Source organism: Zootoca vivipara, chromosome 1, assembly GCF_965207765.1.
Source record: "Zootoca vivipara chromosome 1, rZooViv2.hap1.1, whole genome shotgun sequence".
NCBI classification, from domain to species: domain Eukaryota; kingdom Metazoa; phylum Chordata; class Lepidosauria; order Squamata; family Lacertidae; genus Zootoca; species Zootoca vivipara.
The window spans coordinates 40,784,908-40,800,283 of record NC_142582.1 but is presented as its reverse complement, the minus strand read 5'-3'; the positions used below and the strand labels follow the sequence as shown (position 1 = coordinate 40,800,283).

Genomic DNA, 15,376 nt, shown 5'->3' with positions numbered 1-15,376 from the left:
GGTCTCTGAGCACCTTCATGCTTGGCCTGCTGACCATTTTGATTTATATCACTGCAACCTTTTGCAAAGAGTCCTCACGTAACTGGAAGCTTTAAAAGGGCCAGCTTGAAAGAATATTGTCAAGGTTGCCAGGCTCAAAGCTTGTCTAATTTAATTACATATAAATATACAGTGGCAGCTTCAACTCGTATTTATAGCCGGGTCACTTGAATATGGTAGGACTCGACTGGCATGGACATAAATAAAGTTACGGTGATAGATATATACATACACTAGAAGGGTTTATCTCCCTGCATGCGAGGCTAGTGAAAGCTCGTAGATTGTGGCCAGAGTCCAAAGGGCTTTGCCCTAACAGAGGAGAACCTTCTTTCCTCCTAAAAGCAAGTTCCTGTACTGACTGAAAAACTGCCCACAAATTTTGGAGAATTCTATGGAAGAGGAGCTGCTATTTAGGGAGCGGACAAGTTAAGATAAATTCATATATGTAAAGGGACTCTATAGATCTCATATTTTGTTACTGCCTTGCCTTCTGGTATAGAATTCTTCACAAAAGTGAAGTATCTTGCCCCCCCCCCATTGGTTTGAGATGTGTGTCCCCCTCTTGCACCACAGATTCCAACCCCCCCCCCAAATGCATATTCTAATGAGATGAGAGCGTCCCCAAATATTTTGTAATTGATTTGAAGCATTTACGTACTTTTTAGGAGGGGGCACCTCACAAAGTGACACACAAATGCTTCATCAAACTGCCCCTCCCCCAATGGAAAACACAATTTTAATTTTTTTAGCAATATCCCAATAAGGGTGGATTGAGCAGCCTACTTCTGCCCCATTTCCATTTCACACTCAGGTGACACAATGGGTCAGTACATCTGGGTGTTAATCAGAAGTTAGGTGGTTCAAACCCACCATGGGTGGGATTCCTGCACTGCAGTAAAGTAAAGGTAAAGGGACCACTGACCATTAGGTCCAGTCGCGGACGACTCTGGGGTTGCGGCGCTCATCTTGCGTTATTGGTCGAGGGAGCTGGCGTACAGCTTCTAGGTCATGTGGCCAGCATGACAAAGCTGCTTCTGGCGAACCAGAGCAGCACATGGAAACGCCGTTTAGTTTCCCGCCGGAGTGGTACCTATTTATCTACTTGCACTTTGACGTGCTTTCGAACTGCTAGGTGGGCTGGAGCTGGGACCAAACAACGGGAGCTCACACTGTCACGAGGATTTGAACTGCCGACCTTCTAATTTGAACTGCAGACCACAGCACCATCCACATCCCACTGCAGTGGTTTGGACTAAATCACCCTCTGTGTCCCTTCCAACTCTATGCTTCTATGACTTCTTAGTCCACCCTGTCTCATTTTGTGTAGTTTCTTTTAAAAAAAGAACACAGGAGAGGTCCACATTTAAATTGTATTCCCTTTGTATATACTTTTTGCATTAAAAACACATTTCCAATGCATTTTTCTGTAAATTACACAATCTGCACACATTTCTTAATTTTGGGCTCAAAAAATAGGGGTTGTCTTATACATGGGGGTGTCTTATAGACGGAAAATACAGTAAATATTTTGTGCATATAATCTAACTGAAGGTTACATTCTGATCTGCAAGCAAGATCGGTCGCATCGAATGGGGTCAGTCCACTGCAAAAAGTGGACTCAATGAATTCTTCCTTCACTCATACTTTTCATACTCTTGAAAATAGCTAGCATACAGACAGTCCTCAGCTTAGCATTCTATTGGGCACATCATAGGCAAAATGAAAATAGGAACGCCATTGTTTTGTTGCTCTGCTAAAATCAAACCACAAGAGCAGTGGAGAAAAGAGAGGTTTTCAAAGCCTGTTTAAAATTTTCCAGTGATAGGGCTTGCCTGATCTCACGTGGAATTGATATACAGTACAATGGATACATAATACATGGGCAACTCCAGGGCCAGGCATCAATGGACAAATTCCTCTTGGCTAGATTTGGAATTGGCTCAGTATTTACAAGCTTCCTTTAGCTAGTATTTAGAAAAAAGCTTGGCTGCTTCCAAGAGTTCTGAAAAGACTCTATTGATGGCACATATGTGCTGACTATGCTCCATCCATGATCATTTTTGTATTGCTCTCTGCCATGAGAGAAAGGCATCTGGAAATTCACCCTCTTTCCTGAAAAGTACACTTGTGGAACAGGTGGGGAGGTTAGATCAGGGGTAACTAAGGTGGTGCTTGCCAGGTGTTGTTGGTTTCATCAGCCTTGGCCAGCATGGTCAATGGTTAGGAATGATGAGAGCTGTAGTGCAACAGCATCAGAAAGGCACCATATTGACTACCTCTCTTTTCATATCGAAGAGGTACAACAGCAAAATGAAAATATTTTAAAGGGTGGGAAATCAAGACAACTGAATGATGGAAACAGAAGGCTGCTTAGACAGGTAGTTTGATCATAGATCATTTATTCCTCTGCAAGAGAGGCTTCCACTTTGCTTTTTTATATATAATTTTGGTGGGTTTCTGAGCTTAGGCTACTGTTGTGAGGTTGCCAAGGGTGATGCATGGGATTTTCTTTGCTGTAAACGCTTCTCCAGCAGTCTGTAGCCTCCCCAGCTGCCCATAACTGTGAAAAGTCCCATGGAATAATTTATGTCACAATGTGTTGCCCTGGGCTTTGATTGACATGCAGGTATGCAGTAAGGCGGCAGAGTGGACCATTGATGAGATAATTTTCAGCATGAAAAAAATTACATCACAAACAGCCCTTGGTTGCCTCAAAAGTATGCTAAGCACAACAAAAACTCTGCACCCCTTTCCCACCCATGAGGTTTTCACCAAAATTTTCTCTTCCCTTTCATAATTATTTCAAGCAAATTATTTTTCTTTATGGAGATGGCTGGCAGGGAGAATTGACCAGCTCAGAAGTACTAAGTGCAGCAGAAGAGGTAGCAATATTTTAATGGTTGTGTTCTCTGCCTTCCTGTGGGTCTTCCAGTTTTGTCAAAATTCAAACAGCTCTGTAGCTGTACAGAGGCTTGCGGCACCATGATGAATATGTTGAAAAGATCCATATTTGAGATGCTGCACTAGTATACTTGTTCACAAACCTCAGCAAGCCTTCAATATGGCTATTTGTGAGGTTTCTGGAGTTTGTGATTTACTACATGTCACAAAGTGGGCCAAATCTTTACTTTCAGAGTCACTGTACTGGCTAGGTTTTGTTCTGTTCTGTTCTGTTCTGTTCTGTTCCATATGCATGAACTGTGAACATTTCTATGCTCATTCAGGACCCCTTTTCAATGTTGAAATCATAACATTTCTCCCCTTCCTTATTTGACAGCATAGATTCCCTCTTTTAAGAAACCACTGTAGTTACAAAGCCCCTCCTGCCCCACATCCCTAAACTCCAGAAGACCGTCATTATAATGCAGTACATCATCTGCTAAGCCTGTAATTGAAAGAGCTTCTGGTGCATGGAAAATGAGATTCAGGTGTATGAAGAAATCTGATGGGACATCACAGCACAGTCCCTTTAAAATGTCAACCGTCCCCTCTGTCTTCTGCCTGCTCTGTGTGACATTGCTGCAGAAAGAGTATAGATTGAGGGCAAGCTCATCGTAAATGAGTCCAATAATGGTGATTGATTTAGATGACAGTGTACTCAAAGGACGAGGTCCTAAGTGGGTAGAACTTGGCATAACACCATTAAATTCTGCATCTCATATTGGAGTTATAAATATCAAGAGCCAACGTCACACCTAGAGCAAGTAGGTCAGATTTCAGTGACTAGACTGGTATCCATTTTTACCATAATTATACAGATACCATTATACATTATACCATAATTATACATTATAATTATCCACTAATGTTAAAAGTTATAGTGCATTAATTGTTCCTATAGCTCTGAAAGCAATGTAAACAAAAGAAAGATTAATTGCAAATTTTTCATTTCTGAAGTTATCTTAATGCATAAACAGGGTTTGGTTGTTTTTTTTAGACAGGACTTAACTCCCAAACCTATTTCAATGACTACAAACGTCCTCAAAATATTAGCACATCTGAATGATGCTATCTCCCAGTCCTTCCAAGCACTTTCCCTGGATAGTGCCATTTCTGTTATGCAGTGAAAAAGGATGTTCAGTGAATTTGCAAAATTGTTAGTGCAGAGAGTGCCGTATAGCATTTGCAAAGAACCTTTTCACATTGGTACAGGCTGATACCATGAAAATGGAATGAGCTAAAGTGAATTATTTAGTTTGGTCTAAACTAGTTTAAGAATCGGTTATTAATTTATGACCTACAATTCTCAGATAACCCTGGAAAATGTAGTTCTGCAAGCACTGCTGGTGGTTAGGAATCTCTGAGAATTGTTTGCACCTTACTACTATTTCAAGGATTCTTTGAGGGAAGCCAGAAAAGTTGAAGTGGTATAAAATATGTTAGTCAGAGGCTCCATTTTGTTTTTCATTCAGGACTAAGGATATGTGTACATTTTTTCATTGGTCAGAACATGGATAATTATTTACATGTTGGCATTTATAATATTTGTACATTACTCTATTGAGTTGTGTGTCTTTTTAGTAGAATGGAAGCAGGTTTATACCAAAATACAATGGACGTGTGGGCTAACCACTCTGCATTGCAATACATGGGAAATTAAGGCAACAGCTGTTTGGCAGTTTGTCTGCTTAATACATTATAAATGCCAATTCTTGCAATTCTGTGGTCTCAAGGCACATATGTAAATCTCACTTCTGTTGTTGGAAATCAAATATTACTTCGACAATGCACGCCAGGCTTAGGGAATGGGCCATAGCGCAAGTGGTAAAGCACAGGAGGTCCAAGTTTTGAGGAAGAGACATAGACCATAGAATACACCTAAAGGACCACATCACTGAATTGTTTCCCTAGCCACATCGAACTCTTCCAAACGATTGGTATATAAAGGGAAAGCTGTACTCAGGACAATGTACATGATGTGCTATCATAGAATTGTAGATTTGGAAGGTACCCTGAGAATCATCTAGTCCACCAATGTATATTCCTGCAATGCAATGCAGCTGTGTCATATGGGGATCGAACCTGCAACCTTGGCATTATGTTTATATGGACTGTTCTTCACATATTGTATATATGGACATTATTCAGTTATGAAAACTCACCTGTGTATTCTGTAGAAGTACAATCCCAGAAAACCTATACCCAGTGGTTTTTGTGTGGGGTGGCATTCACCATTGTGGAGTACTGTCACCTCTTTTTTGCTGTCCTGGGCAGCCCCCCCCCCCCCCCCATGGCATTTTTATGAAGATATCCTAGAATCATAGAGTTGGAAGAGACCACAAGGGCCATCCAGTCCAACCCATCAAAGCATTCTTGACATATGCCTGTCAAGCCTCTGCTTAAAGACCTCCAAAGATATGTACCAGCACCTCAATTTTTACCAGAAAAGGAAAACACTGCCTATGCCAGATTTTGTTTCTCAACTTGTAGATCACCCATAAGTAAATCCCATTGAACCCAAGTTTGCTGATTCACTAGTTGCAGTGCTTAAGAGAGGATTCCTTCATTACTATGATGTAGAGAAACAAGCCTCCAGGCACACATCTGCAATATATTGGTGCTTTGCGTTAATCAGTTCCCAAGATCCCATAGCTATATTAGGAATGCCATTCGCGACCACAATAGGGCAATGAATGGATTCAGTAGCCTCTTCTAATTTGCAGTAATCAGACTATCCCAGTTTAACTATTCACATATTATGGCCTTCCATGATGGACTCAAGCATCAGCACTAATTAAAGCACAATGTGCAATCAAGTTTTAAATAACATTAAAATAGACTGTTTATATAGCACTTTATGTAACGCACCATGAATACACTAGGATCATGCTCTTAGTTAATTTGATACGGTGAACGTTACATTGCATAAAGCTGGAAAGTGCTCGTAAAGATTGGGCCTTTTTCAGTAGATATTGTACAACATGGGATCTTCATTTATCCTTGTTATCCATTTACTTTACTTCTTATATCTGCTCGCCACTATATTGCTAAGTTATCCCCTGTAGACTTAGCCAAGTCTGAAATGCCATTAATGAAACACGACTTATAATAATAATAAAAAATAAATAAAAATCCCAAGAGGGTTAGATCAAAATTGCAAATAGAAACAGTCAAACACTACTTTGGGGCATTGCATTATTTCAATTGCTCTTGCTTTTCATAAAATGTGAATAAATATAAATTTTATTAGCTTTTCATTCATGATTTCCCTAATGGGTACAGATTGTAGTATAAACACTTTGTTACAATATTTGTTACTTGGAAGGAGAGTTACATTTGAATTAGCTCCAGTTTAATCAATGAAATTAATCAAAAGTTGCTTCTGAATGAGTTTCAAACTCTAGGGATAAAAAAGAAAGTTGCCGTAATCCAAAAACCCATGCTCACACAATTAGTGGCAGGGAGTGGGTATCAAGGGATGTGTTTTCCCATTCATTTCTATGGAAGCAGAAGCTCAATTCATGCCTTTCTCTGCAATCAAATATCCTCTTCTTCATCCATCAACTGGAATGAGGTTGCCCTTGTGGTCAGGAGAGGGTGCTGCACCTATGGGAACCAAATCCAGAGATCGATCACTGGATCAACCTGTTTACCAAATCAAATAGAGTATAGTGATTTCTTATGCTATACAGACAAAGACAGTTGGCATTCTCTTTGCTGCTGCAGTAAAACAATAGCACTCCAGACCTAGGGTCTAATTACTTTACCATGCCAGTGGGACAATCAACCTGCCCTCTTTCCCGCTTTTCAAAAATCATGTGCAATTTGCTTCTTTCGGGAGGTTGCTACCAGTGACATGCCTTGGAGGCAGCAGTCTAATGCTTTGCAGGCACAAATGTGAGAGGTACATCAGTAAACAAATTTTGGCATCAGAAGGAACAGTCAGTCAGCCCGTTGCCTTATCAGAATGCTTGCAGATATACCATCTCCAGAGATCTTAATATGTATATTTATATCATCTCCTCCCTTGCTGTCAGAGTTTGCCAGTTATGTGCCCAACTAATCATCCTCAGCATCGGTAAGAATCATCCTGCCCTCTGCAAAACACCACAGGGCAATTTGAGATTTTAGTACACCACAAAACAAAAATCCCTGTTTTCAAAACAGATGCCTGCCTTAACTAATAAAAATTGAGATGTCGGACATACGCATGCATTGCCTCCCAGCCCATCTCAAGTGCAGCTCAATCATGGCTCTGTCTTCTGTTCAGTCTCTTCGGCACACTTTGCATCCCACTAGATGTGCCTTGTTTTGCACGAGGTCTTTTCCCGGAGCAAGAGGCTGTGAGATGCCATCGAGTTGATTGAAAGTGACTGGCTGCTTGACAATTTAGCCTGGCTGTTTCCAGGGGGCGTGTGCGTGTCTATTGAAATCACACACACACACAAAAGTTAATATGCAATCCAGATATAGCTGTTAAATCATTCATTTGGAAGCAAGCCTCTGGTCTTTCAGGCTGTGTGCGTAAACAAGCCCTTTTCTGATGCCTCACTCTGCCCATCCCACCTCAAAAAAACCCCACTCATCCAGGTGGCATTAAAAACATTGCATTGCAGTAGCAGTGAAAGAAGGAGCAACTCTTCCCATAGATGGGCCCTTCTGCTTTCTCTCACTCTCTTTAAACAAAGTGGGAGAGGACCAATTCTACCATTGGCCTCATGCCAAGAGATGGGACAGGGCTGGTTGTAAGGCCATATGGTGTCAAGGTAGAAGGTTTGTTGAGTGAGCTATTTATGGCCAGGCTCCACCTCCTCTAGACATAGTCAATCAGTCCAGCACTCGTCATTCCACCCTTGGTACAACGTGAGAGGTTTCTGCTTGCCAAATATATATTTTTTGCCACATAAGAATATATATATTTTTCCTTTCAAAGCTACATGTTGGTCCTGAGACTGAACTGGTGAGCCCCTTGAGAAAAAGGGCAGAGGCACTGGGAGACTCACTCACCAAGGCTGTGGGGCTTGGGGACATGGACAGGAATAGGACTGGACAGACCCATAAAGTCTGTTCTTTTCCTGGAAATAGGGTGGCCATGGCAGCTCTCGAACTGGGGTTGAGACCACAAATGCAACAGCCTGATACCCTGACAGGAAGCAGGGTGCCGATCCCCCCGTGGACGCAGACCAAAGTCTCCCCTGATTGCGACAGAAGTTGTGACAAATTATATCTTCATTAGTTCCTAACTGTAGTATTGCTACTAGGAAAGCAAAAACCCCACAACTCCAAGTCTCAGTTGTGCATATGGGTAAAATTCCTGCTCAGCCTTGTCAATCAGTGCTTAACTTCTGTTCATAGCAATAGCAAACAGCTCTTCTACAGAAGCTGGGCCAGGAAGTTTGTAATGGCCGTGCTGAAGCCAAAACCTTGGCTCTCCGCTTGTGACCAAGGAGCAAAATTACTCTCTCACACACAGAAAGGGAGAGGTTGGTGCTGCTGGTGTTGCTCATTGCCTTTGAGGAACAAGGCCTCCCCAGCCTGCAGGTATTTGGTCATATTTTTTAATGCTGTTTTTAAGTCGCATTTTAATCAATGTTTTATATTTGCTGTTAGCCCCCCTGAGACCAGTTTTAAAGCAGGAAGGGTGGGGTATAAATAAAAACTATTATTATTATTATTATTATTATTATTATTATTATTATTAGTGATTCTGCCTGCCTCTATGCAGACAAGGACCCATGCTGCAACCCTGTATAATGGAAAACATAGGTTAACAGCATGAATCCTTGGGGCAAGATGTGTAGGTTCCTTAAAGCAATTGGAAATTTATTGCACAGTAACATGATAATCATTCTAGAGAGACTTTAATACCTCAAATCAAAGCAGATTTAAGCTGAACTTTCTCAGTAGTAAATGATTTACAATTGCCAGTAGTTGAAGCTCAAAGCCAGAACAGTGTGTTGAGAAGGGATTACACTGTGACCCCAAAGAATACAAGGTCAAACAAATAAATTCTTCATTCAAACACAATCAGGAAATTGACTTTGATGAGTAAGCACAAAGAGCACCAAAGAAAGCGTGTGCTGTCAGAGTCTGAACAACAACCAGTCTAAAATCAGGATCAGGAAAGCGCTGGACGGCTTCAGTGAAGTCGCAAACATACCTCCAAGATTTGCCTTTGAAGATGTTATTTAAAAGTCTGGTGTGTCTTCACTACAAAAGCAGAGGTTTGCCATTATGCTCACTTCCCTCACCCTTAAGATAACCACAAGGTTGCCTGTAGGTACAACTGTTCAATTCATTAATGATTTTCTTTCATCTACCACAAAGCAAAGGAACCAGAACGGTTAGTTGCTGTGTACCCTTGTCTGCTCAGATCAGTATTTACAGAATCCCATATTTAAAGTTGGGACTCTACATACCACTTTCTGGCACTCTGAATTTGTACCATGTCTTCTGCTCAGACTTCACTGAGGAAAAGTGTCGTAGGTCATCCTTGGTTACACATTGCTTCCAGGAAACAAATTTGGATTCAGCTTTTTATGGGGGGGATGCCGTTCTTTCTGAATACCCTTTGTGCCTCTCATATCCATGCAGATTTTCATTTTTCATTAGCACATCAGTAGTTCATGCCATCTCTTTCAGCAACAGAATCAATCATTTGCATTCCGAAACCGGAATGAGGTTATACCCCTCCCAGCTGCGAGCATCTTCTCAACCCACAAGGGATGGGCTATGAGCATAAAAGAAGTGCTGAGAGCAATAATTTAAAATTATCTTGGCAAATCACTCTACTCTTTTAATGAACATTGTTTTCTGTTCCATTGGGAGGACACCAGCAAGGGAGGAAGATAACAGGGCATCTTACATTTTACGTCAATGAGCTCTCCTACTGTAACCGTGAAGCAAATGAGGTGTGAAAAAGCAATGTTTTTGTTTCTATCTTTTCCCTTTATCTGATTGAATTACAGCAGGAAAGGTGTCTTGGGACAATCCAGATAGGGAAGTTTCAGGTTTTATAGTTCCGGTCCGTCATAGGCTATTACACTGGTTCTCGAAGTAATACAACTAAACTGCAATAGCTGCAAGAGCAATCACAGGGTTGCTGTGTTTAAAATAGGGCTGAGAAAAAGGGGGAGAAACCAACAACTATTCCCCAACCTGTGTTTTTTTTGTGTTGGAAAGTGTCTGCTGAACGTAAAAACCGATCATGCTTTAATTCCATTCTATGAGTTGCTATTTCCAGTCTTCCTCCTCTTTCCAATCAGTTGGTAGGACTAGATGACCCTTGTGGTCCTTCCAACTCTGCAATTCTATCATTCTACCACTGTTTTCATTTCCCCTCCATTTGCATTCATGGCCATTGAATTTGATGATGTTGCACTGAGCACATAGCTGACAATTGAATGAAAATGTGTTGGCACAGGAGAAGGAAAGCAAGTCCAGAAGATCAATATTTGCCAGAATGGGGAAGGGGGACTTTAGGACTGGGGGAGGAAGGAAAGACACTTAATAGCTATGGATAGGCTGTTCCCAATTAACTGTACCAGGTGATTAGCAGAACTTGTTAATTACTTTGAAGGTGGCCAATGTAAGTTGCGAAAAATTCCAATAAAATACAAATCCTCGCAGTCATCGAAATTTAATCTTGAATGAAGGGTTGGACCTGAGACATAGAGGTCTACTGGGACAAACCCACCCCACATATTTTGATGCAGAACAACAGTTCCATTAGCAGCATCTTGGATCTGGCACTCATGCTGAATAAGCAGTACCCTGGGTCTTTACCTCCAATGCATAATCTGAGTTTAATCAATCCCCCCCCCCAAAAAAAACCCTCACCTGGTCTGAAAGTGCAAGTTCTTCTGTAATGAAAGTTAAAGACTAAGTACATTTCTGGTGGGCCAGCTATCAATGCCATTTACATCAGATACGAAGGTTTTCTCCCCATTGGACCCAATTACAATTCATCTCCAGTCAGAGGCTGGCTTTAATTGGTCTTGGAATCCCATAACTCTGCAAGGCATCATCCCAGGACTTGGAACCACCCAAATCAGGAATCCAAAGATGCTCTGTAAGGATACCTTTCACAACCTCTTTCCTAAAAGCAAGTTTGCATATGCCCCGAAACCCAATATTCTACTCAAAAAGTTCTTACATAACTAGCTATGTTGGATCTTTTTTATTGGATGTTTATGTGTGTCCATAGCCTTCATCCCCACCCCTACCCCCACCACCGTACACAAATGAATTCCTTTATATACATTGACATTTGTATTCATTGGCTTTTTTTAAAAAAGCTTTTCTCTGAAATTTCTCACTGAAATGCACCTGTTAAGGTATCCCCTTGTGCACTGGGTTCTGTAAGATCTCATATCCTCTGGGGCTTAGAAAAGTAAACCTAAAATTCCTTTATTAATACATTTTTCAAGAGCTGGGCTAAAGAAGGACCCAGGACTCTTGTCTGAAAGGCTTAGGAAGAAATACAAACAGCTTTCATTATCTCAGTCTAATGACAGCCTATCTCAGGCATCCCCAAACTTCGGCCCTCCAGATGTTTTGGACTACAATTCCCATCTTCCCCGACCACTGGCCTTGTTAGCTAGGGATCATGGGAGTTGTAGGCCAAAACATCTGGAGGGCCGCAGTTTCGGCCTATTATATATATATATATATATATATATATATATATATATATATATATATATATATATATGGGGGGGGCTATAAAAAAAAAAACCTGGATTGAGCTTGGTGAGGCAGTGCCCCATGTGTCCTCATGGAGCAGCCACCACTGGTATAGCTATTGGAGGGAAGGTTTCCTGTATTTTCATAAATTGTTTCTGTCCCCAGCTATCCTATTCATCACACCAAGTGTGAAGTATATATTCCTGGTGTTAGGCAGTAGCACTTCCAGGATTATTAAGACTGTGGCTTTAAAATGTTTGATCAATTTTATATTTTTAAATACAATGTGAGTCACATTTGAAGGGAGAGGGCTAATCCCATAGAAAGTGACCTGCATATAGAAGAAGAAGAAGAGTTTGGATTTGATATCCCGCTTTATCACTACCCTAAGGACTCTCAAAGCGGCTAACATTCTCCTTTCCCTTCTTTCCCCACAACAAACACTCTGTGAGGTGAATGAGGCTGAGAGACTTAGAAGTGTGACTAGCCCAAGGTCACCCAGCAGCTGCATGTGGAGGAGTGGAGATGTGATATCCGACTGTTTGTTTCAGATCTTATTACTTGGCTTATTAGTTTGATAACTGTATCCTACTTTATTTTTTTAATGTCTACAAAGGCCTTCCTTTGGCTGGCAAGTAGGGTATAAATTAATTAACTAATAATAGTTAATTTAATCGCTTCTTGGCCTTTTGGCTAAGATCAACTAATAATGGTTAAATCCATCATGTTTTGCAGGTCGTGTCATGACACCACCTCTGACATGCTACTTAAAGAAAATCCAGGTCTGTCGCCGCACTCAAATTTTGGCACAGCAAAATCCAGATTAGCTAGCAACATAGCCTAGCGAGGCCGCTGACAGTGGAAGCGAAGAAGGAAAATGGTGCCAGGAAGAATCAAGCAATCATCAGAAGAACAAAAAGGCGTCAGGCGGCACTGAAAGAATGTCAGCCTTTCAGTAAGTCATGTTAAATGTGCTACTTTTGAAGCAAATATCAAAACTAGAGCATTTTGTGCAGCTTTCATTTTCAGCCTCAGGGCTCCATTTCCTTCTGGGCAATGTGCCATGTGGAAGTGGTGGATGGAGCCAAAAATGGATGGGGCAGGGAATATAAAATTTTAATCTTGTACAGGGGACTAGTGCCTGCACATACATATCCCTCTCTAACCTCCAACCTGGTCGTCATCAGCGTTCAAGGACACATTCCAGCTAGGCCAAAACATGTACAACCAGTGTGAAGCAAGGCCCTGGTGAGGGGTGTGACAGAGAGACCTGGAGGGCCACATTTGGTCTTTGGGCGTAAAGTTCCCCACCCTATCATTTCCGTATTTTGCATTGTTTGTGTTATGATAATATCTGTGTTATGGGAGGCACATTTTAACTCAGGGCCTGATAGGTTCAGGTGTTGTTTTCTTCAACGGCAAAGAAAGTTTTACGTTTCATTTTGAAAACCGAGTAAGAAATTCTATTAAAGTGCAAAAGGAACCCAGCCATTGCTAATGAACATTTTCGCAAAACAAAAGATAAACTTTTTTCACATCTCATTTGATTTGTACTATTGCCTTTGCACTCTTGAGTGCACAGACAGAAGCTTTTACCTGCCAACCAAATAATTTAAATGGCATGAACGTTAATCATCAAAACAAACACACACTATTAACTGCTTGAGGGAGTATCTTAAATGAGCGAGATGGTGAAGAAAACAACAGCATTTGCTGCTACTGAACTTTCAAATCCTCTGGGGTTTCATCAGAGGCCTTATACATGTTTCTGAGTGCAGTATCTGACGCATTACATGCAGGCGGAGGGCTGGAAGAAAAAGGGGAAACACCCTACAGTGGACACTCAGGTTGCGAACGTGATCCGTGCGGGAGGCACGTTTGCAACCCGCAGCGTTTGCAACCCGCGTCTGCGCATGCGCAGGTTGCAATTCGGCGCTTCTGCGCATGCGCAAAGTGCAATTTAGTGTTTCTGCGTATGCGTGCACACGCCAAAACCCGGAAGTAACCCGTTCCAGTACTTTTGGGTTCGGTGCAGAGCGCAACCCGAAAATACACAACCTGAAGCGGCTGTAACCCGAGGTATGACTGTCTTTTGTTCTCTGTTCTTCATTCCCCTTTAATTCTCAGTGGAATATTCATGGTTTATAATTCCTAACTCAGTTAGTTATAACATGCACATATGGATGATTAGTAGGAATCAGTGACACTGTAATGCTAGTATTTAATTAAACTTCCAATACAGCAGCTCTTGGGAAGACTATAGTGAAGGGCCATATCTCACAGATAGAGCCTATGTATGGCAGGCAGAAGGTCCCAGGTTCCATCCATGCTATCTCCAGCCAAATTCTTTTTAGGAAAATAAAATTAAAAGGGGTAATGTGTCAGGTGAAGATAAAGACCTGTGCTGGGAACTTACTGCCAATCATAAGAAGATCCTGCTGGATCAGGCCAATGGTCCAACTAGTCCTCACTTTGGTCAGCAAGAAGTCTGTGGGAAACCTGCAAGCAGGACCTGAACCCAAAGCATTCACTCATTCACTGTGGCTTCCAGCAACTGCTATCAAGAAGGGTTACTGCCTTCGACCATAGTCAGCATGGCTAACAGGCAATATAAACTTTCCAGATAACGAGATACTTATATGCCATAGGAAACACAGAGAAAATATACAAACACAAACCAGGATTGTTAACCAAGTCAATACAGCTTCACATTTCATGTTCAGGTGGATGAAGGTGTTCTCCCTGAAATCAGAAACCAGTTTGCTGTGTATCTGTAGCTACAGCTACAGCTACAGCTTCATGCATGTTTATCCGACCCAAGATGTCTTTTTCAATTTCAACCCATAGGTGCCAACTCCAGGATTGAAAAATCCGGGATCGGCAGTGGCGCGGCACCGGAAGTCGCGCTGCGGCCATTTTGGAACTGGGCAGAGCGGCACCGGAAGTAGCTTCTACGCATGCTCTGCCCATTTCCAAAATGGCCGCAGCCCCAGAAATCGCTTCTGCGCATGTTCAGAGACTCCAGACATGTGCAGAAGGAGCCTCCCCGGGCCGGTAAGAATCCCGGGGATTTACAGGTTTTTTTAAAATCCGGGCTGCCAGTGGGAAACGGCTGGAAAAACGGGGGTTTCCCGGAGAATACGGGAGACTTGGCAGCTATGTTTCAACCTGCTATTCTAGCCCTGAAGTCAGTGTTGATGCTGGTTTTTACTTCCAAATAAACCACCAAATCAAAGAAGCTTACTAATGGGTAGTTTGTGGTCATTGATTAATTTCAGTCAACAAACCTGCCGTCAAAACACAATAAAGTGGTCACTTCAGCTATTTTTAGAAGAAGGGTTGGGCCAATAAAATACTGTAGGGGTGAAGGTCAATAATTACATAGGGAGTGCACTGAAAGTGATAACCGGCAATATTTTCATATGGCAAAGATGAAGGGAAACTGTTGATTCATCTGCAGCGCTGCCTCTAGAAAGGATATTGATTCACCTGCCAACTGAATGCCTTTGATATAAGGTGTATGCTTGGCTTTTGCATCGGTAGCCCTAAGCACTCTGATGAGTATGATTTAGTGTTATGGCTTCGGAGGCATCACAGCTAGGTTTGGTTCTACTGCTTTCATTCTCTCACAGTGAAAGCAGGGGCACGGCCATGACCGAGGGAAGGAAGCAGTCTGGGGAGCAGTTTTCCAACAATCTGACACATTTAAGGA

The 15,376-nt window shown here is 41.8% G+C and overlaps 1 long non-coding RNA gene across 2 annotated transcripts in view; it reads left to right on the top strand.

Moving 5' to 3' along the window:
• The window catches only part of LOC118092245 (uncharacterized), a 169,783-nt gene that overhangs the window by 115,947 nt on the left and 38,460 nt on the right, over positions 1-15,376 (top strand). For both annotated transcript variants that reach the window (XR_009558229.2, XR_015945890.1), the window contains one exon: positions 12,400-12,619. This is a non-coding gene — a long non-coding RNA (uncharacterized LOC118092245). The remainder of the gene's footprint in view (positions 1-12,399; positions 12,620-15,376) is intronic.